We start from the raw sequence: 24479 nt of genomic DNA, 5'->3' as shown, positions 1-24479 counted from the left end.
AATTAGAAAATTGATAGAAATCACCTGGCAAGGAATTCATGTTAGATAGAAAAAGTTAACAGATAAGACATTAAAGTTGTTTTTTTTTATGTTTAGCTTGTTTTTGTTGGGGGTGGGGTAGTTTTTTTTCAGGAAATGTTAATTGCTATATTTGTAATATTTCTTTTCCTTTAATTTTATAAAAAAAATAGAAATAAGAATAAATAAATAAAAAAAAAGTGGGTAAAATGTGTTTTGCAAAAAGGGATTTTTGTTTTTTGTCCTTTTGCCAGGTGTGAATCAGCCCCCAACAACACATCCACCACCATCATTATCATCATTTTTACCAAAATTACTTTTGTGCAGGTGCAAAAGCATTTGCATTATCTAGAGTTTCTTTTTATTTAAAGATACAAAGTATTTCTAGTGTTGAAGTTTCACTAAGGAAATTAACTGTGACTACAGTTTAAATACCTATGATTAAAAATGTCAGAACTGTGAGGAAACTAACTTGTCTGAGGGTGGGGAGTATGACCACAAAAAAATATATATATAAATAATAGGATAAACTCTAAAAATAAATTTCCCTTTTCATGATTTTTTTAATTTTTTTATTACAAAGTTGTCTTTCTGTTAACATTATGAATTTTGCCCACTTCTTCCAGTTAACAAAGGCCACCTAAAAATGTTTTTTGTTTTTAATTAGTTCCAGAAAATTGTATCGTTGATAGTAAAAACTAGTTAGAAGCTTTGTTTATAATGATTTATTATTTTAATTGGAAAGAAAATTGCTACATTTCAGCTTCATTAAGGTTAATTTATCTAAATCATGTTACTATCAGGTTTGTTAAAAGCAAACTATATAACTAAACACCTGAAGTTCCAGATGGTTAATCTCACATTCATTGTATTCTATTTAAGTATCTGTCAAATTATACAATAACTAAAGATAATTAGTGTCAACATTATCTTGGAGCTGATGTATTATACTGGAGGAGAGACAACAGTGTAAATGAAATTGTATAAAATCTTATTGAGTCAATAGCTCACATCTAGAGCTAGTATTCTTGTGACACTACGTGGCGGTCTGATCAATGAGTATCCAGACTGTTGCCATAGTAACGAAGCTAATGCATGCATACAGAGTGAAGCCACTTGGCACAGATTGACATTGAAATCTGCTGTGCATGCGCACTAAGTTTTAATGTTCTAGCTCACTACCACTGTTTACAGCAGTGCTTGGAAGGAAGGTGTGTAGCATGTAATCCTCGCATTGACTATGACAGAGAAAGTTGTCATGGCAATACCTGTCAGAAGCCTATGCAAAGTTGCACAAAGTGTATGGAGAGAAGTGTATGAGCCACACACAAGTGTGCAAGTGGTTCAGACCTTTCCAAGATGGCTGCAAAAATGTTGACATTGACAAACATTCTGGGAAACCCACAACCAGCAGGACTAAGAAAAACATCACAGATGTGCATGCACCATCATTGAATCACCATCTGTGAGTTAGTTATCAGAGGATGTGCTGATTAGTTACAGTTTTAGTTAAGTCCATTGTCACTGAAGATTTGGGCATGAGACACACGTCTGCCAAGTTTGTGCCAAGACTGCTTTCAGCTGGCCAAGAAGACACTCGGGTTTCAGTTGCACCAGATTGCCTTGATTGTGTTCAGAACAATGAAAACTGTTTGGAAACTTTGCGTAGGCCTCTGGGCAGTTATCACCTAGATTTTGGCAAAATTTGATGCAGATTCTCTGCTCAACTTGCTCTGTCATGGTCAATGCGACAATCACGCACTACACGCCTGCTTCCACTATCAGTCGATGTATTTTATAGAAATTAAAACAATCCCATTTTAAACTATTTTCTACTTTACATATTTTTTTTATACACGAATAACTGAATTTGTCATTTCAATAATCAAGAAAGACTTTTTTCTTTAATTTTTCTTGAGCTCTAGGACTCGTTAAACTAGTTGCCTGGTTTCCATGGTGTATATGTGACTGATTATCACAACATTCACCCTAAACAGGATGCCACGCTGGTGCAGGGTTTGAGGCAAGCATTTTTGAAGGGAGAGAACAAGTTGATTACATTGACTCTTGCATTTGATTGGTATTTTATTTCATCAACTCCAAGGGGATCAAAAGCAATGCTGACCTCAGTTGGATTTGAACACAGAACATAAAAACCAGAAGAAATATCTCTAAGCATTTTGTCTATCATGCTAACAATTCTGCCAGCTTGCCACCAAAATATATACTATTCAAAAATTTAAATAGACATTAAATCCACTTAAAAAGTAAACAAATAATAAATCAATTGCTTATAAAATCAGCTTCCTTTATTTTTAATTTCAATTTCCTTTTCCTTTTATTATCTTCTTGGTGTCTAACAAACTATATTTTACCAGTAAATTCTCATGTCTGTTTGTCTTTGAGTCATAATTGCTATTCCTCAATAACAAATTTGTAAATTTTGAAGATCATAACAAATACAATTGGTACTTAAAGCAAATTTTGTTTCAGTTAGTCCTTCATTGGGAGAATGAAGAGGGTTTTTTATAAAAGACAAAATGTTGCCAACTTCTTAGAAATGCTGCATGTATGACATTTCTTCCATCTCATAGATCCATTCTATTATCTAATTCAAAATTATTTTCATTACAACGCAATTTGAAATTATATACTACTTTACATTGGTAAAGGAGTCTGAAAATATTCTAGTTCTTTCATTCTGGTATTCTTTGTGAAGTTGAAATCTCTACTGTTGACATTATGTATGATTCAAAATATTTTAGTTTTCTCATTTCTTCTATTTTCTTGTTATGGGTACTGTGTCATCGTCTGCTGTTGACCTTTTCAATTTAAATATAAAAAAATAAAATTGTTTTCCAAACACAGGCATCATATCAAAAATATTCTCGCATTAAATACATCTGCTATGGCAATTAAGAAATTAAGAATGCAAGAAACAGAGTTCATAAAGTAAATTTAGATTGATTGATGCAGCCATAATTTAAAAATAAAAATATTTAACTCTGAGCTGAGAGCTTGGTTAGTATGAGAAAATAATTCACCACACTTCTGATTTTTTAGGTTAAAACTCAGGATTTTCATTTTATTAGTCATTTTTTTGGTACATTGATTATTATCTTAAATTGATTTGGTGCAATATAAAAATGTACCAACAAATAATACTTAGTGTTTTAATAATTCTTTTATTCTTTTACTTGTTTCAGTCATTTAACTGCAGCCATACTGGACCAGCACCTTAAAGGGTTTTTTTAGTCAAAGAAATCGACCTCAAGACTTATTCTTTGTAAGCCTAGTACTTATTCTATCGGTCTCTTTTGCCGAACCGCTAAGTTACGGGGACATAAACACACCAGCATCAGTTGTCAAGTGATGGTAGAAGACAAACAGACACAAAGATATGCATGCATATATATATATATATATATATATATATGACAGGCTTCTTTCAGTTTCCATCTACCAAATCCACTCACAAAGCTTTGGGCAGCCCAAGGCTATAGTAGAAGACACTAATTTATATTGCTAGTCTATTAGAGGCTTTACTATTTTCCATCTAGATATGACCTTAGCATTTCTAAAGTTCATTGATTTAACATGCTAAACTATCCATTGCTTATAGTTTTGTGCTGTCAGAGAAATTTAAATTTGAAAGGATGTTTTTTAAAAGATTCTCTTTCTAATGAGGTTTAGAAGTAGATACAGAAGTTGCTTGTGGATATTTTGTGTGCATGGTAAGATGTAAGTGAAGAGTTGTCAGTAGTATATGAATCAATGTATTTGGCAGTAAGAGTATATTGTTAATGTGAGAAAGTGAGCTTGGGAAATTACTGAGTTTTTCAGATTATAGTCAGTTTATTTGATACATGTAGTAAAAAGACTTACAATCTGGATGTTCTGAATAGCCTGTAGACAAGTAGATTTGCCTGAAGTTATTTATGATTTTTTTTTCCTTTCAGACATAGCTGAAAGCTTTGCTGATATCTTGAACTATGCTTTTTCCCAAAGTTCTCAAATATAAAAGATACTTGGCATATGATATACAAGAGCAAATAAAATAGTTCCACGTGTGATGAATAAAAGATTCAGAATGGTCATAGTAGCTTTAAATTCTTATCAATTTTATCACCCTAGAAATGTTAGATCTGAAAGTAATATGGTAAGGTTTCAATGCTCTGTTCTTTCTGTTATTTGAAATGTGTAACAGAGTTGCATATTTTGATATCCTGGATTTATAGCAAAAAGTAAGGGAGCCTGCACATGCACTCACACATATATATGCACATGCATGCATAGTAATTGAGAAATTGAAGTTTCTGAGGACATGGAGAAAACTCAAAGACAGTGAGTGGAAGAAGACTCAGCTCATCTGGCAATATCTACTGAGTCTTTGTTCTGTTGAAACATAGTAAGAAAAGGGATCTTAAATTCAAGATGCCAAGAAGCATTTCACTAACTAATTTCGGCATTAATAAAAAAGTGTTGTAAGCATTATAATTTATACTTTAAACCTAATACTTAACACAGAAGATATATATATACTGTTAATGATATTTTATTCTTATGAACTGTGATAACATTATTTTCAGTTGGTTGAAAAATCTTAAAGAAGAGTATAAATAAATGAATAAATATATCCCACTTTTACTGCTTGTGTTAAGTCATGCTGACCTTTAGGAATAAATTGCATTGAAGAAATGTTTCCTTGCAAACAGCATCTTCTACACAGTGTTTGTTAATATATGAGATATATTTAGTTAATGTGTTCAGGCAGTTATCTTCAGTAATGAGAGTTTTGTTTGGTCATCAAAGAATTCAGTATTGATAACTTAGTTGTGGTGCATCAGTATATGATGTATAGATCTGGTCAATTATGTCAGCATTGAAGAGCAGCATTGAAGTCTAACAATGTTGATTCATTGAATTGAGTAACTAGAGGATACAAAAGCATGGTGGTGACCATATCCAAAATATTAAAGAAAATTTGAAAGAAAAACTTGGTGCAGCTCACATCTGAAAAGAGCTTAAAATAAAGAGAAAAATAGCTTCAAATATTTTTGTAATTGTTATTGACTAATGAGAAGCATAAATATTTTCTCATTTGTTTAAAGTTTCTTTTCTTATTCTAATTAGATATTATTTGTATTGTTGTTTTAATTATCAGTATGCAAAGATAATCAAATGAAACAGGATAATTAAGTTCCAATATTCTAGCTATATAATTCCATTACAGTGTGCCATTTTCTGAAGGTTTTACTATTAATTACAAATGTGGTAAAGTGCTAAACGTATCATTCATTCTTACTAGTATAATCATTTAAAAGGGAAATACCTAAGCCTTCAGATTGACAAAGTATAATCTCTAATGTGGCTAAAATGGTTAAATTGTTCTATTTTTATACTGTAAGAAGAATTTGATAATTACATAAACATGCAATGTATTTTTTATGTAACACTCTGGCACAGCTTATGTTTTGTTTACCTCAATTAAATCTATCCTATTGAAAAAGAGGTGTGTTTTTATTAAAAAAACAACTATCTCTTAGGAAATTGACATTAGTTTTATATAATTTCTTATTTCTCTTATCTGTAAAAGCAATAGATTTTTCTTTATTCCTATTGAGTGGGATGGTGTTTGGAGAAAAATAGCCCATATTGATATATTGGACTGTTTTCAAGATTATATGAATTTTGATAGTCTAAATTTAATTACTTTTTTGTGTCTATTAATGTATTCATTGGCCTGAATATGTGTTTTCTTAGTTTCTCTAAAAGGACAAAAAATAGTGCCAATATGAAAGTGTTAGGCAACATCAAACTTCAAGAAATCTCATTCATTTCTCTGTTCTAATATCTAACAATAATACCCATGGATTTCTTTCAAAGATCAAAGCGTAAATGAAAAACATAAAAGCTATATAAATGAGAAGAGCTTGAATTACTCAAACAATCAAATTACAGTTGCTAATTAGTATCTAATTACAGTAAGCAATTCATGGAATTCAGAAAAGGGTTGTTGCTAATGCTACAAGTAATTTTTGAATGGATTTAATCTATGCAAATGTTAGATAGGTTTACTACAAAAGTAAAATAAGTTTTCAGATGTGCATTTTATAAAAGCTGATACTATAGTATGAAGTAATATGGGTTTGGGGTGGGAGATAAGTTTGTTGTTTTTCTTGTTTATCCTCAAATAAGTTAAACAGTTAAGGAGTTTGCTTTACAAATCTTGAGGACCCAGGTTTGATCACATTGCATAATAACTTGGGCAAGTGTCTTTATCATTGCCTCAGTCAGCCCAAGGCTTGTGAAAGAAATTGAGTAGATGGGAGCTGTACAGAAGCCTATCAGATGGATTGTATCTTTAACTTTGAGGATACACACGTCTGTGGAAGATTCTGCCGCATACACACTAATTCAACAAGCAAATAATTTAGTTGATTAAATAATCTCCATTGTCAAAACAGATAGAGGTTTACTTATTTATTTGCTTAAAATCAGATATTTTATTCATGGCCATTCTGTTTGTTTGTTTGTTTGTTTTTTCCTTAGCACAGTATACTTGGGGGTCATATTATCCTATGTGTTCTTTCTTTGAAGACATTAAAATAAGAATAGAATTATGTTTGGCTGCTATTTCTAGTGGGTCAAGTGAATGCTTTCAGATTGAGTTATTAAAGCAGATGTTTACAGCTGTGTGTTTTTTGGTTTAACTACTACATGTAATTAGATATAGGCAAATGTACATTAGTATTTCAACAAAGAAGACCAAATACTGTCACTTTACTAAAAACCATTAGGCCATAAGACCTTGAGCTAATCAACAAGCCTCTATGCAGTCACATGACCTGCTAGAAACAGCAACCAAATTTCCTTAGATACACATTTTATTCTATCTAAGAAAAGAATGGGCACATTGAATAATATGATACCAAATAAAATGTCTGAATAAAAGATAGATGGTTATGACTGGGATATTTTTAAGCACAGCTTTGCTTGAGCTGAACTGACCAAATCTGTACTGTTTCTATTAAACCATTGTTTCCTAATACAGTGTATCTCTATAAAAAATATATAATTTGATAAATCAGGTTTAAAAATCAGACCATTTTTTAAAAGTTTATATCTGTATTCTCTGTATAACACATGAAAGGCTATCGTATGATATTTCTGCTGATAGATTTTTCGTTTGCTATTTATTTAGTGTATTTTCATAAACAAGTCCTTATCCAACAAACAGTTACCCTGCCATTACAAATCAACAAATTCAGTTACTCATTGCCATCATCATTTTTATGTCCATTTTTCCATGTTAGCATGGGTTGGATGAGTTCGTTTCAACACACCAACTCTCTCCTTTTTATAGTCCTTTGCCATCTCCTTTGTGAGACTCAGTATTCTGAGATTACTTCATATCAGGTCTTCCCACAGTTTCATTGGTCTTCCTCTTCCTCAAGTTCCACTTGCACAGTTTTTGACATTTTCTCACCCAACTATTATTCTCCATAAACATCACATGTCCATACCAGTGCAGTTTTCTCTCAACATACTTGTGCACGGTCATTCTTTCATGTAATCATCACACATCCAGGAAAACATACTCACCACATTTCCTTCCCCTTTTTGTATATCCTCCTGTCTTCAACCCCCAATGTCTCACTATAATACAACATTGTACTTCTTACACAAACATTATGCAGTTTGCTTTTCATTCAGTCAGAAGTTGTTTGCTGCCAGCTGATGTATTAGCTACTTGAGTTTTTCCACTCCTTTTTCACTCTGGGTGCTGTGCTTTTGCAACACCCAACTCTACTGCTGATTAGGTCACTTAGGTAGCAGAAACCATCAACTACTTCTAGCAAGCCTTCTGGGCAATTGAAAAAATGAATTTCTTAGGTGTTTATACTGCTAACTACTCCTGTACATCTATTATTACAGAAGAAATCCAGCCTGGTACCCCACTGTACCTTTTGTGTACCTGTTGTTTACTTGGGTACACAGTATAGAGTTCTTATGTATTCCTTTCTGCATATTGAGCATTACCACTTCCCTGTTGATAGTAGTTTTCTTTTTCCTTCCCTGATTAATAAAACTTATTCTTTTTGCTAAATTGATCTTTAAGATTGTGGTTATAGATCATGCTTCCTTGTTAGGAAGCCTAATTTTAATCCTCAGACCAAATCCTCACAACATACAGTATGCTGGTTCCTGTCATTTATGTTGGTTATCTTAGATTATTCTGATAAATTCATTTCATAATATCCACAGACTTTCTTTAAAGTGATTTTTTTTTAAGAAACATTTTCTGTTAGTACAATGGTTTGGTAACTTTTATGTAAATGTAATCTAGATTAACAAAATTTGTCAAATATATTTTGACATGCAGATATCTTTGAGAAAAACCACAATTCTTGTTCCAGAATGCTTTTGGTGCATTGCAATAAAAATAATAAAATTTCTAGTTAATAGAAAAATAAATATAAAGAAGTAAGAAGTTGTTTCAGAATAAAATAGATACAAATATTTTGACCTTTCTCACGACTAATGAATACAGAAAATGAATCTTTATCAGAGCATTTCCTCTGCTCATATACAAAGTTAAACAGAAGTCTTGATCCACCTATTGCTTATGGAATAACTTTTCTTGTTTTATATTATTTCCTCAAGCACGTATAATTTTTGTGTGAAAACTCAGAAACCTGTTAAAATTGGGATTGTTTTGTCTTTCCTCTTTAATTTTATAGTTGAATTTTTTTTTAATGTAAAATACGTACTTGGTGTTAGGTGTTTTAATATATTACATATATTGCCTGATAGCTTATTGTCTTTGTGTTCAAGTCCTATTGGAACAAAAATTGTTGAGCAAAGAATATCATTTTTTAAACTATTGATTGTTAATAGCAAACATATAAATAAGAAATCATCATCATCATCATCATTGTTTAATGTCCGCTTTCCAGAAAAACAGACTAAATGCCAAGCTTTAAAAAAAAAAGTACTGGGGCAATTTGTTCAACTAACCATTCAAGGCAATTACCCCAGGATGGCCACAGTCCAGTTACTGGAACAAATAATTTTTTGTTAATTCCCTTCACAAATTTTTATAATAAAGAAAACGAATATTTAATTTTGAAAGTCAGGAAAACATTTACATTTGGGGATAAAGATATTACAAACATCTACATTGGGAATAAAGAAATAATGGTTTTCTTCCATTTTCAATTTTATTTTCAAACTGATAGTTAGGATTAGTTAAAATAGAATAATAATGGACCATTTAACCAACTTCCAAAAATCCAGGAGTACTCTGCAACACCATGCAATATATGCTGTACCCTGCATTGAATAAACAAACTCTGTTTTGAAGTTGGGTAATTTGCATACAGTATGTTCAAAATAATTTTGTTCTTTATTTTTTTAAGTGAATTGATAATTATTGAACATGCTCTACTTTGGAATTGTATTAATTTGTAGCTGTATCAATTAAATCATGTTCTTTACTATTCTTCGTTTAATGTTCATCCTATAAACATTATACTGTATACATGGTTCAGTATAATATTTAAGTGAATTAACAGGCATCAAAGAGACCTTATTTTAGAAGTGTGTTAATTTTTTTGAATACAATTTAGTTCTTAACTTTTCATAATTCATTCTATATTTTTAGTATATATTTGAACTCCCTCTACAAAATTCAGAAATCTGGGCCACTTTTGGTCCCAAACTTTCCAGATATTTGGTCCAGTACTGTATTTTAATATTATTATGGAAGTTAATTATTTAAGTAAGATTAGATTAATTTCTAAACCATTGCTTTTTAGTTAATTATCTAACAATATTTGTAACATCTCAGCTTATCAGCCATCATATATCTGTATTCTAGACTTCAAGCTGCTTATTGAGCATAGCTAAATATCTACTAATAGCTTTCTTGAAATTCTGATGTTATGTGTTGACATTATCTAATGCATCCTATCACTAATTCTCACTTGCACACATATTTAATGTGTATTAGAGATATTTTGTTGTAAATAAAGAAAGTGCAAGTAGTTTACTTCCCAGCCATATGGTTTCGGGTTCAGTCTCATTGCATGGCACCTTTGGCAAGTGTCTTCTATAATAGCCCTGGATTGACAAGAATCTTGTGAATGGATTTGATTGACAAAAACTGAAAGAAGCCTGTCCTCTGTGTGTGTGTGTGTGTGCAAGCATGTAAAAAAAAAGTGGGGGTAAAGATCCCCTTCAATCATGAACAGCCATAGAATTGCACCTAGAAAGTTCCCCTTCGAGGCACAAGTCCAAGCAAGGTTGTTTATGAAAGACCAGCAGTTTCGCATGCATACCAGCCTCCCCTCTCCGTGCCACCAATATTATCCAAGTAAAAGACAAAGGTCAATACAACTTGGCACCAGTGATGTTGCAACTCATTTCTACAACTGAGTCAAATGGAGCAACTTGAAATAAAGTGTTTTGCTCAAGAACACAACACAGTCCGATCCAGGAATATATATATATGTATGTACATACATATGTATGTTACTGTCTCCTAGGTTTAATGTGACATGATGGTTGTAAATGAGTGTCACCATCATACAGGTGATGTCCTTCATTTTCAATCTTCTTTGAAAACATCTGACCATGGGGAACTATCACCTTGCCTGGAAACAAATGAAGATCAGTGACAGAAAGGGCATCCAATCATAGAAATCTACTTCAACAAAGGTCCATCCAATCCATGCGAGCATGGAAAAGTGAATATAAAACTGATAAGGAGGATAACTGGTACAGCAGTAGCTTTACCTTCGATAATTCTAAAGAACAAGATAGTTTAGTCTTTCAAAATTATATTCCTTTTACAGATTATTCTATTTAAAAAAAAGAAAAACATTCCTAAATCTTTATTTATTCTCTAATCATTTACCTGTAGAAACTAAACTGGCCAAGTTGTTGGATCATTGGATAGAGTTTACCAGCATTTATAGTGGCTTTCTGGAATCTGAGTTCAATAGTTTGTGTCTTTACATTTGACCCCACTCCCACTGCTTAACAACCAGTGTTGGTTTATGTCCTCATAACTTACCAGTTCAGCAAAAGTAAATGATAGAATAAGTACCAGACTTTAAAAAATATGTAGTAAGGGGATGATTTCTTTGACTAAACCCTTGAAGGCAGTGCTCCAGTATGGCTGCAGTCCAATGACTGAAATAGTAGATAGGAGGGAAATAAAAGAATGTCATAACTTTACTGAAAACTTGCCAAAACTTGAAAACTATTGAATAACAGTATTACTGACCTTGACCTTACTTAAAGGACAACTTTTGAAAAAGTACTTTTCTTCTGAACACTGTCTACTATGATACTGAATGTTAATTCTATTTTGATGTGGACAATGGCTTATAGGTTGACAGATGTAATATAAGGTTTTAGATTTAGCTAAGTCAGTCTAACATAGCTGTCTTATTAGACATATGGCTTCTTGATATTTCACTATGTCTACTAGTTTGTTTACAGTTATCATTATGAATGTAATTTCATCTGATTTGTTTTGTGCTATTGTTTTCTTTAGTCCGAAATTTTCAGTTAAGTCTTTAAATATAGTGATTTATCTGACACCATTCATTATAGGAAAGTTTGACTGAATATATTCATATATTAAAAACATTAGTATGGCTTCATGAGTAAAGTTCCTGAAGTAAGTTAGATCACCCAAGTTGAAACAATAATAAATGCTAAGTCACTCACTTTTCCAAAGCTAGTACTTCCATGGCTAAAATTGTTGTTACATAATATGTGAAAGTAAAACGACTGAAATAAATATAGCATTTTTTTAACAATTTTAAATGGAATTTAGAAATTGTATATTCTCTGTATAACTTTTCAAACTGTAGTTCTTTATTTCCTTGGTCATCCTGGAAAACTTATATTTGTTCCTTACAATATTTTTCTAGTACCAAGGGCAATCAAATAGCAGCCATTTTACTCCCTTCTTGTCATCAACCCTTTCAGTTTCCTCTTATGACACGCTGAGACATAGAGTCTCTAATTTAAAACTAGGATACACACAACAAATAATGCCAGACTGGGCATGAAATGGTATTTAGTTTTGTTCCTCTATATTCTAAGTTCAAATCCGAAAAGATCGACTGTATTTTTTTCAAGAAAAAAAACCCCACATTTTGGGAAAAAAATTGTACCAGCATATCCTACAGGTTGATTCAATGATCATTCATGCTCTACTTCAGTAAAGTTTTGCTTTTTGTATCCTTCCAGGGCTGATAAAATAGATACCAGTTAAGTACTGGGGTAAATTGCATCTACTATTTCCCTCCTCATTATTGTGTTTAGTTTCCTTTCGAGCATTCTGGATTCAAGCCCTCTCAGTATGAGGACAACTATCTTTCACATCCCTCTATTAACATTAATATCTAGTTATTATTTTAGAGATGTTGGGCAAAGGAACTAACAAATGAATGGTAAAGAATGATACTAGTTATTTTATGGTGTTATCTATTTTGGTTCTTTAGGGTTCTAATTTCAAATCCTACCATGGCTAACTTTTGTCCTTCATCACTCCAGAGTTAAGATAAAGTAAACAAAAGTAAGACAAGAAATTTGAGTTGATTATACTCCTTTCACTACTGAAGTAGAGATAGAAAGAAAAAAACCCATTTAATTCTCATTTACAATCAACCTGGCTGATGTCACTTTTTAAGAGAAAGGCTGAAATTTTAAAATTTTCGATAGGTTTTTCTTAACTCTTGTCTGGGTAATAGCAACATATAAATTGAGTGTGAAAATGTTAACATTTACAAAAAGAAAAAAGTTTTCTATAGCCAGATGCCCTTCCTGTTGTGGCTAACCCTCACATGTTTCAAAGCAACATGTTTCCCATGACCAAACATCTTTCACAGCAAAGTGGAAACAACATGCTCGCAAACACACATACACTCACTATTGCTACTATTTCATATCCCTCATTCTCTAAATTCTAGGTTTGTATGTAATTCAGAATCACATTGCTGTAGTTACCACATAGTGTATATATTTACAGCACTTTTTACATTTTTATTTCATTTGGTAACTGAGGAAAAAGATTTGGGGTCTTCAGTTGGCAATCTCTTCATTTTCTGATAATATTCTCAAAAGCTGAACAGTTATCAAGTATGGTTCCCTTATCTCTGCAATAAAACTTTATTAGATAATGTTTGCATATAATTTGTGTAAATTTGGTTGTCTATCTGTTCAATTAAATTTACTGTTTCAATATATCAGTAGCAAGTGGACTCTAGCTTGACTCTATAATAGCATTTAAAATAGTTTAGAGTTGAAGTGTTTATGTGTTTTTAATCTCTGAAGATTTTGATTTTATGAGACAGTGTAGATATATAATGATGCAGCCTTAACTATTTTATTTAATTTTATACGACTTTATCCAAAGTATCTTTAAATAACTTTACTTAATACAAACTGAAACTTTTCAATGTGTCTGTTTTAAATTTTGAACCAACATGATTATTTTATTTGCTATATATTGTCATAAATCATAGAACTTGTTTGGCTGATGTTCTAAGTTTCATGGATAGGGTTCAGTTCCACTGCACAGCACCTTGGCCAAGTGTCTTCTGCCTCACATAACAGCTTTAACTCTACTTGCCTGCATATTAACAGAAATTTTTTTTTCAATGTTTGTAGCATTGTCATTCATTCATGAATTTGATTTAAGAGATTGTGAAATAATGTCTTAGTTTCTTTAGGGGCTTTAAGCTGTTTCTCACCACAAAGGATAATTTTTGTAGTTGTGAGTAGATTTGGTAGATGGAAACTGAAAGAAGCTTGCTATGCATGTGTGTGTACCTTTGTCATGACATCTCATGATGGTTGTAAATCAACATGTTGTTCCAGTCTTCCATAAAAAATATGTCTGGCCACACAAAATATTGCCTTGCTTAGAAACAAGTCAGGAATAGCAACAGCAAGGATATCTAACCATAGAAAATCTACTTCAACAAATTCCATCTTACCCATGCAAGCATGGAAAAGTGAACATTAAACGATGATGTAGATTAGAAAATAAGGACATCAACTTTGCATAAAAGCAATAACAAACAATAGCAATGCGTCTGCAGTGAATGATCATCAAACATAATACAACCTGAAATTTACACACACACACACACACACACACACACGTGTGCACACACACAGATATGTGAGGGGGGTCATTCATTTGTGTGCATGCATGTATGTTTATGTGCATGTGTGTGTGTATGCCCTAAATTAGTCAATTATTTCTTCTCCCATCAGAAAGCAGTCTTCTTTCAAATTGATGTCAAAATAATTTCTCTTTTAATATAATGTACAATTGAACACCTTGATCAATTAGCAGCTATCATAGATCTAAACATTACATCCCAATTATACTGTTTCTAAGCAAGGCAGCTTTAACTTTATTTGCCTGTCTATTAATGGAAATCTCTTTCTCAACATTTGTGGTATTGTCATTCATTCATGAGTTTGTTTTAAGAGATTGTGAGATAGTGTCTCAGTTTTTTTGGGGGCTTTAAGCTGTTTCTCATCACGAAGGAGCATTTTTGTAGCTGAAGATCTGTTTCAAGGGTAAACATTTACTGTGTTGGTTTGTTAATGATATGAGTCATGATTTTATTTTCTTTCCTGTCTGGAGGGCAAAAAGATTTAAATTTTCATTGCTATCATTGTATAAAGCCAGCAACATACTCTGTTGTCTATTTATTTATTAACATTTTTGTTCAGAAAATTCAGACTTGATCTTAAATCTTTCTTTTATTTGCTTTAAATTTCCTTCTTATACACTCTAAGCATATTTACAATTTTAAAATGACCATGAAAAAATGGCCCCAAAATATAGAGCAACTAAGATGTCATTTTTCTGAAGATGTTCATGTCTCTCACATTTTGGCATATAAAAGTGTCTTAATACTACAAAGAGAACTTAAAATGTAGTTTCATTGGGGTGGAGTTAGATTTCATGCAGATAAGGAGGAGCTAAGGACAAAAACAAGTTAAAATACATTCAGAAGTCTCAATTGTAAATTACTAAGAGAATAGACACATGAGTAAGAAAATTTACTGACAGATTTTGTCTTTATTTTCTTTTCTTTTTCTTTTATTAAATTTCAATCTACTATAAGCTTTCTCTTTCATGCTGAGTTTTATTTGTATTAACATAGGAACCCTTTGTTTAAACAAGTAAGAGTTCAATTTTAAGATAAACATCTATCAAGTGGAGGGCTAATGTAAGTGTTTAAAGTATGTAATTTTCCATTGTTAATAATATTGTTTTCTAAAAGAAAACAATATTATCTTTTTTATTCATACAGTGTTTTTCAATTCTGTCATTATTATTATTACTATTATTTACAGTGGTGAGCTGGCAGAACTGCTACCACACCGGAAAAGATGCTTAGTGGAATTTCTTCCAACTTTACATTCTCAGTTCAGATACCATTAGGATCAACTTTGCCTTTCATCCTTTCAGGGTTGATAAAATAAGTACCAGTTGAGCACAGGTTGATGTAATTGACTTATGCCCAACCCCGACAAATTACTGGCCTTGTACCAAAATTTGAAATCCTTATTATTACTATTGCCATTTACAGCAGCAAGCTGGCAGAATATTTAATGCAGAATCTTTAATGACATCTTAGTTTCTCTATATTTTGGGGCCATTTTTTCATGGTCATTTTTACATTGTAAATATGCTTAGAGTGTATAAGAAGGAAATTGTGCTGTCCCTTCTATGTATGTCCTTATGGATAATAAAACAAATTAAGAATCTTTAATGTAGTGGAAAAAATTCTTGGTAGCATTTCTTCTGACTTTGTTCTGAGTTCAAATACCACCAGGCTCAACTTTGCCTTTCATCCTTTTGGAGTCAATAAAATAAGTACCAGTTGAGCACTGGAGTCGATGTAATTGACTCCCACCACCACCACCAAAATTGCTGGCCTTGTACCAAAATTTGAAACCATTTTTATTATTATTATTATTAAAACGAAGAGCGCGATTTTAGATGTTTTATTTTTTGAACAACATTTCGACAGAACGTCTGTTTTTCTTAAGTTCAAACCAAAAGGTGATTGAAAATTCAAAATTTCAGAAACCAAACGTAAACTATGAATGTGAGTAATCAGCGTTCATATGTTGATAGAATGACATCATCAGCTTTTGTCAGTTTTTTAATAAGCAGAAAGAAAGAAAGAAAAAGGAAGACGACAGAAAAAGAAAAAAAGAGAGAAAGAAGAATATTCAATCAAACAGTTTTGTATAAATTTGATGATATTCTCCTGTCATCTTATTCATTCCTCCAGGGCGTGATGTCAATAACCCGCAAACATATTTCTCCTCATACATTCTGAGAAGTGAAAGTGGGGTACATTCAGGATATTTTTTGAGAATGTGCACTTTCAAATCTTCTTCAAAATTGCAGCCGCTTGAAACGAAATGTTCAAGTTCTGTTGAACTACTGTTCTTGTGCCTGACGTCGAATCTGTGCCCATTAAACCTTTTGCTTAATTGTTCCGTTGTACAACCAACATAAATCAAGTTATGTTTCGTGCATTCTGCACCGTACACTAAATGGGAATCTTTGCAGGTTCCCCCTTCTGTATAAATCATAACATTTCTATTATGATTTTTGATGGTATTCACTTCACTCATGTTGTTGCATAATGAACAGGGCTATGCCGCAAGAGAGGCTTACCTCTCTTGCGGCTGTTCTTTAAGGTACAGCGTGTAGATACTCCAATGTTCGTTTTCTTGGAGTCAGATATAGAGGTCAATAATTCTTTTATGTTCTTATTCCGTCGAAAGGCTACAATGGGCAGCTGAGGAAATGTTTGTTTGAAACTGGGATATTTTTTCACCACATGTTGGTAACTTTCATGCAACACTTTTGAAATGCCAGCGAAACGTCGGTGCCAGTTAATCACTAAAGGAATTCTGTAATCTGTTGTATTTTGTTTGCTAAGATTAAGCGTGTAGGTTTTACTATCTTTGCTAATCTTAGCTATTTCACTTGCTATTTCCTTTAAACGTGATTCACTGTAACCTCGTTTAACATAATGACATACAAAAGCATTTGCATGTTTCCAGTAATCCCCTATGTCAGTGCAAATCCGTTTTATCCTCAAAAATTGGGATTTTGGATTTGACCGAATAAGATGATGTGGATGATCGGAGCGGCGGTGGAGGAGATATATGTGGGATGACGTTGGCTTGCAAAATAACTCTGTCATTATTCTGCCTCCAGAAAACTTGACTTTCGTGTCCAAAAATTCAACGCTAGTTTTTGAAAAACTAGACGTAAATTTTATATTGGACTTAAAGCCATAGTTTCTATCAAAAGAATCACAGAAATGCAAGAAGTCCATTAAACTATCTTGTGATCCTTCCCAGACAAAAAATACGTCGTCAATGAACCGTAACCAGAGTATTGGTTCATGACCATGAAGGGATTTGAATGTCTTCAGTAACTTTGTCTCAAAATTTGTCATAAAGACATTAGCGAAATTAACTGCCATGGGGGTACCCATGGCGCAACCCTTCGTCTGGTGGTAGAATCTTTGTCTAATCTGCATTGTGTTACTTTCTAACACAAACCTCAATAATCTACAGAGCAAATTTGTTGGAACACTTTTATTTGACCGCTTCTCAAAGGCATCCATGCATGCTTTTACCCCTTCATTGTGGTCAATATTAGGATATAAGGAGGAAACATCCATGGTTACCAAAAATTTTCAATCACCTTTTGGTTTGAACTTGAGAAAGACAGACGTTCTGTCGAAATGTTGTTCAAAAAATAAAACATCTAAAATCGCGCTCTTCGTTTTGACTATTTACCTTCGTGAAGAGTTACATCAATCCTTTTTTTAAAAATATTATTATTATTATTATTATTATTATTATTACTCAGGCAGTGAGCTGGCAGAATTGTTAGCATGCCAGGTGAAATGCTTAGCAGCATTTCATCCATCCTTACATTCTGAGTTCAAATTCCATCAAGGTCGACTTTGCCTTTCATCCTTTCAGGGTCTATAAATTGACCCCAGCGAAACCCTGGGGTCAATGTAATTGATTAGACCCTTCCCTCCAAATTATTTCAGGCCTTGTGCCTATAGCAGAAAGGGTTATTATTATTATTACTACTGAAAGGGCAGTGGATGGGAGAAATGGTTGTGCATCAGATAAATTGCTTTTGCAGTACCATTAGTTATATCCTTTATGTCATAAGTTTAAATCTTAAGGGAGGTTTTCATTTCCTCCTTCCAGGGCTGATATTTAGTTTTGTTCCTCTATATTCTAAGTTCAGTAAATTTTTGCTTTTTGTATCCTTCCAGGGCTGATAAAATAGATACCAGTTAAGTACTGGGGTAAATTGCATCTACTATTTCCCTCCTCATTATTGTGTTTAGTTTCCTTTCGAGCATTCTGGATTCAAGCCCTCTCAGTATGAGGACAACTACCTTTCACATCTCTCTGATTATTTTAGAGATGTTGGGCAAAGGAACTAACAAATGAATGGTAAAGAATGATACTAGTTATTTTATGGTGTTATCTATTTTGGTTCTTTAGGGTTCTAATTTCAAATCCTACCATGGCTAACTTTTGTCCTTCATCACTCCAGAGTTAAGATAAAGTAAACAAAAGTAAGACAAGAAATTTGAGTTGATTATACTCCTTTCACTTCTGAAGTAGAGATAGAAAAAAAAAACATTTAATTCTCATTTATATTCAACCTGGCTGATGTCACTTTTTAAGAAAAGGGCTGAAATTTTAAAATTTTCGATAGGTTTTTCTTAACTCTTGTATAAATTGAGTGTGAAAATGTTAACGTTTACAAAAACATCTGTTTAAAGTAGGAATGCTATAGTAAGTCAATGATTATAAGTTTTGTTTATAAAAAATGGACCTCATGAAAAGAAAAAAAAACACCCATTGAAAGATGGTATATCAGAAAGCAAAAAAAATATTCAGAGTAGAAGCAATATCAAGAGCAGGAAGAAATGAAATATAGAAGCCTACTCTCTCTCTCTCTCTCTCTCTCTCTCTCTCTCTCTCTCTCTCTCTCTCTCTCTCTCTCTCTCTTTCTCTCTCTCTCTCTTTCTCTCTCTCTCTCTTTCTATCTCTCTCTCTTTCTATCTCTCTCTCTTTCTCTCTCTCTCTCTCTTCTCTCTCTCTCTCTCTCTCTCTCTCTCTCTCTCTCTCTCTCTCTCTCTCTCACTCTTTCTCTCTCTATATATATATTGGTTTAGATAGTGTTAAATGGAAATAAGAGAGATTATAGATTATTGACTAAAAAGAGATCAGAGATAAGATGAATAGGTTTTACACACCAACATCTGGATTATCAATATTAAACGCCACTTTTAAGTTACTTGTTACAAGATGACATTTTAATTTTTCTAGTTTCTGATAAAAAGAAAATACATTTAGCTACAGTATAGATAATTCTTTGAAAGGCACGGTTTAAAAACTCATGAAAGTGTCCAAATTTTCACACGAAGTCAAGTTCTGGCTGTTTAAGAAAAAAAATGTGCTGTAATTCAGTTTGATAAGAGCTGATCTAGGAATAAACCACAACATAAGATTGCATGTCATCACTTTAACATTTGACCCAGGACTGAACCACTATAAACTTAAAGTATCTCTAACTTGCATCCAAGATATTTTCTTTTTGCACTACTGTTGAAAGAATATTTACAATAGATCACACTCATTGTACCATGTTATTAAATACCCAATCAGTTAATTCAGAATAAATTCATTAAAAATTTGTAAAGAAAATTTATCCCTAGCAAGCCAAGCTAGAAGGAATGCTCTCTAATTTGCAGTGTTTATTATCTTGATGGTGAGCTGTCAGAAATGTTAGTACATCAGACAAAATGCTTAGCATCATTTCTTTTTACTCTTTACATTTCTGAGCTCAACATCCACTGAGGTTAACTTTGCCCTTCATCTTTTCAGAGATGATAAAGTAAGTACCAGTCAAGTACTGGGGTTGATGTAATTGAGTTGCACCCTCTCTTCAACAGTACTGGCCTTACACCCAAATTAGAAAGAATTATATTGCTATTATGCTAAGGAAAAGCATTAACTACACTGTTTATAGTATATTTGCAAGAGGTTATTTTTTTTAATAGTGCCAATTTCTTTTTTTTTTATGGCCAATCAATCATTCCTTACAGACTGATTCTAAATGACCTTGAAAGCATTAATAAACTCCTCACTTTCCCACTATTACATTGTTGTTAGTCATAAACAATTCACTTTTCTGCTCCCTTCAGAACTGAATCCATTCCATCTATTTTTGCTTTCTCATCAGTCATACTTGTTGCTTCCCTAAATCAAAGACTTTCTCACAAAATGTCTTAGTCTCTCTGGTGAGAAATTTCTATTATCTTTAGTGCAGGCTTCATGCTTTGCCAACATATGTAATATTATTATTCTTTCTTTTTACTTTTCTTTTCTCCCTGCCTTTTTATTGTATTTTATTTTTTAAACAAAAATTTCTACTTTGTCATTCCATATTTTCTCTTTCACAATTGGCTGGAAGAGACAATTTTTGGGTGTGTCTCAGACATTTGGTAACATCTGCTACTTTAGGCAGCAGACCATACTGTGTGTATGTACATACATATTCTTGTACTTGAATAGGGGTTTTTTTTCCCCTTCTGTACATTCCTGATTTGTTTCTTGAATCAATTATCCTACTTCTTCTCAATATTTAACCACTTTTTATTTGTATCTATAAAAATTACATAGAGAGAAATAACTATGTATGTCTTTCTTTTTCTCATTGTCTCTCTTTCTCTTCTTTCCCTCTTCTCCTTTCTTTCATTTCACCCTCCCCCTTCTGCTTTCTTCCATTCCATTGATTGCTTCTTTCCCTCTTTTCCTCTCACCATCCTCTCTCTCTCTTATGTATGTGTCTCTGCCACAAAATCTTATATATTTTTCATCTTATTTTAGTACACTGTAAATAAACTTCAGTGTCTGTCCTCTCAGTAAGCTAGGATTGTAAAAGTGTTTCTTTGTAGACATTCCAGATTTCAGTATTTGAATGTGAATCTGCCATTCTATATTTCAGTGATAGTGTTAGTAGTAGTAGCAGCAATTCTAGGAAAGCATAAAGAGTTGAAGTTGATTTACAATGATTTGTTAAAGTTCATATTCCATGACCTTTCACATGTCATGTTAAGGACTTGTGAATAACATTTTATTTTTGTTTCTTTTGTAACAATACCAAACAATATCAGTTACTAGGAACAGAAAGAAAAACTAGAATCCGAGGAAACTAGTGATGACTGGTCTGCTTGAAATGTCAGAACTCCTCTCTCCTCACAGCACACAAAATTAGCTCCTGAATTTTTAGTTACTACTGTTAACTGACCAGAACCAACAACCTTGTTCACTATGTATTATACTCTGTTAACCTGCCATTGCTGGCTATTCTGTTAACTGACCAGAATCAACTACTTTGTTCACTGACTAAAACTGACTACTATATTATTGTTAACCTACCACAGTTGGCTGCCCTGTTAACTGACCAGGGTAGAAAAATTAGGATTCCATGGTTGTGTGCATGTGTTGGTGAGTGCATGCATGTGAACATATGCATGTATGTATATATATATATATATATATATATATATATATATATATAGGTGTGTGTGTGTGTGTGTGTGTGTGTGTATTATCCAAAAAGTATAGTATTAAATATCCATCACGGTTGATCTTACCATTCAGTTTCACATAAACCTCACATAAATCTTCAATACCTGATTTATCAATATCTCCTTATGTCACAGCTTTGTAATGTTCCTCTATCCTTATTTTGAGGGGGTGACATATTTTGCCTTTGTATAACCTACCACACCTGCATGGGATGGAGTACAAGCAGTCTTTGGTCATACTCTCTTCTACTGGTGGTTTTACTCAAAGGAGATATTTGCGAAGTGTTGTATTGCTCTTGAATATTGTCCTGATGTCATATGGGCCACATATCTTTTGTATCTTTTCGGAGATATTGATAAATTTTTGGAGATATAGATAAATCGGGTATAACTGATCATGTATGGAAAAAACAGAGACTACCTCTCCCTGTGGGATGAAGTTAAATAGACAGAGAACACCACTGGAAAATACGAAAACTAAAAGAGGCAGCACATATGCTTGGACATAATAACCTCCTAAGCAGACCAAGTGCAGATATGAGTATCATATGGGAACTGGTATTAAGGAAGGATAGGAAAATATTAGATTTATAGCCCTAAAATTCACTCCATAATTGCCCACGGGCATATGGCGTAGTGGTTAAGAGTACAGGCTACTAACCCAAGATTCTGAGTTTAATTCTAGGCAGTGACCTGAATAATAATAATAACATCAGAAAAATACTTTAGGAATGAGAACCCAGGTTCAAAATACCCCCAAGACACCTGATGAAGGCTGGAGAGTACACCAGCCAAAATGTTGTGGTAAGAACAAACAAGATGAGGACAAATGTAAATAATGTAAATAATGTACATAATTCTTCATCTCTCAAATATAGAACTGTAGCCATTTTTTTTTTCTTTAAAAAAAAAAATTGAAAGAGAAGCAGCCATCCTCTCCAGCTCTTCACTATAGTGTAGACTCTAAGTCACATACTTCAATGAAACATTCTTTGATTCATTATCAGATGCATAGTGTATGCACATAGCTGTTCATTGTGAAGAAACAGCTGTTGTTTCATTCATAAGAAATGAACATATAGTTTTTGCCTTAATTTCATTTAGTTCTGATTTTCTTATAGAAGTAGCCAAAGACTTGATTATGTTATTCTGAATGCTGTTTGAGAGGTCTATTTTTGTCTTTTTTTGGTGGAGGTGGCTCTTATTTCCTTGTAAAAATAGTAAATTTATTCAAACAGGCCACATTATACATATTTCAGAGACTAGCTAGCTTTGTTGTTCACAAAACACTTGAAAGTCAAATTCTTACTTTAGCTCTTTCATATGATAATAGAGATTTGTAACAGACACAAAGTGTTCCTACTATAATTGTTATACTTGTGGGAAAATTGTATCATTTATAATGAATAAACTAGATATTTTTATTCCCTTTCAATGAAAATTGTCTTGTTCATTAAAAGCAATTTCATATGAAAAATTTAAGGGTTATGTTGTTGAATAAATCATTTATTAATTTGTAAATATATTAGTTTAGTATTTGCACATTGGTAACTGCAATGATTGATTTAATAATAGTGGAATATGTAGTGAAACAGGTGATGGAAATGTGTACTCTATTAAAATAGTGTTTGCCTTTTTGAAAATTACTTTTTACTCAAAATTCGAAGAACAGGAATGCAGGCATCCTGGTTCCTGCCTCTATGTGCTTTAAATGAAAATAAGCTAGGAATCAACATAAAATAATTTGCTATAGGAAATTCTGAAAAAGTGCTGATGCAAAAAGGTTTTCTGTTGCTATTGTTCTAAAGCTGTCACTGCTGTGTTGCATTAGTTCTTGGAAGATCTGATAGTACTTCCATATCACCATTGTGCTGGTCATTGTTCTGCATGACAGTGTCAGAGTGGCTTGTTTGAAGTGATATATGGGTTGACATGACATAGTGATGATAGCACTATGACTGACACAATTTCAGAAGATTTAGTAGATGGCATCAGAAATAAAGTCGTTTAACTAAAAGTCAAGGTTGCTAATGTAAAGCATAAGAATTATTGATCAACTTGTAAACACATGCTACCCAATCATGTCAAAATGTGGCTGTAAACATTTGCTGTGCTATTTAATCGTTATTTTTGTAATTAATTGAAACACATAGTATATTTTATAAGAAACTAATTAAGGGATCCAATCTTGCCTGAAGGCTTCAGTTTGCCTTTTCTTTTGGTAGAGGCAAAAGAGGCATAGCCAAATGATAATTCCACTCCTACACCATTTTATGCAAGGCCTGTAATATCTAACAGTCATTTGAAAGTAGGAATTATATTTTATATATATTAAATTTCAGACCTTATAAAAGTCAAGTCTGATATATAGGGCATAATACCTGAATGTTTTATAAATATAAACCAAATTTAAATGTAAGATAATTAATGAATTGTATTCTATCTTTTATGATATTTGATACCACATACTAAATTTTCAAAGATATGATTTTTAATGATGAATTTTAATAACTAGTGTTTCAATATATACTATCTATACAGCATAATCTAAGAGAGGGGAATGAGAAAGAGTGTGTGTGTGTGTGTAAGAGACAGAAAAAAATCAGCACTCTATTGTAGCTACTTCCTTTTTTGAATACTCACTATTTTAAACCAGAAGGGCATCAAATTCAGATTTTATTCTTCATGCATTATTCTGGTATGATTTGGGATTTGTTTGCACACTTCAGAAAATATTTATTAAGGAAT

This window comes from Octopus bimaculoides, chromosome 2 (assembly GCF_046866305.1).
Source record: "Octopus bimaculoides isolate indiv1 chromosome 2, ASM4686630v1, whole genome shotgun sequence".
Classification (NCBI taxonomy): Eukaryota; Metazoa; Mollusca; class Cephalopoda; order Octopoda; family Octopodidae; genus Octopus; species Octopus bimaculoides.
Note: the sequence above shows the minus strand (reverse complement) of the source record.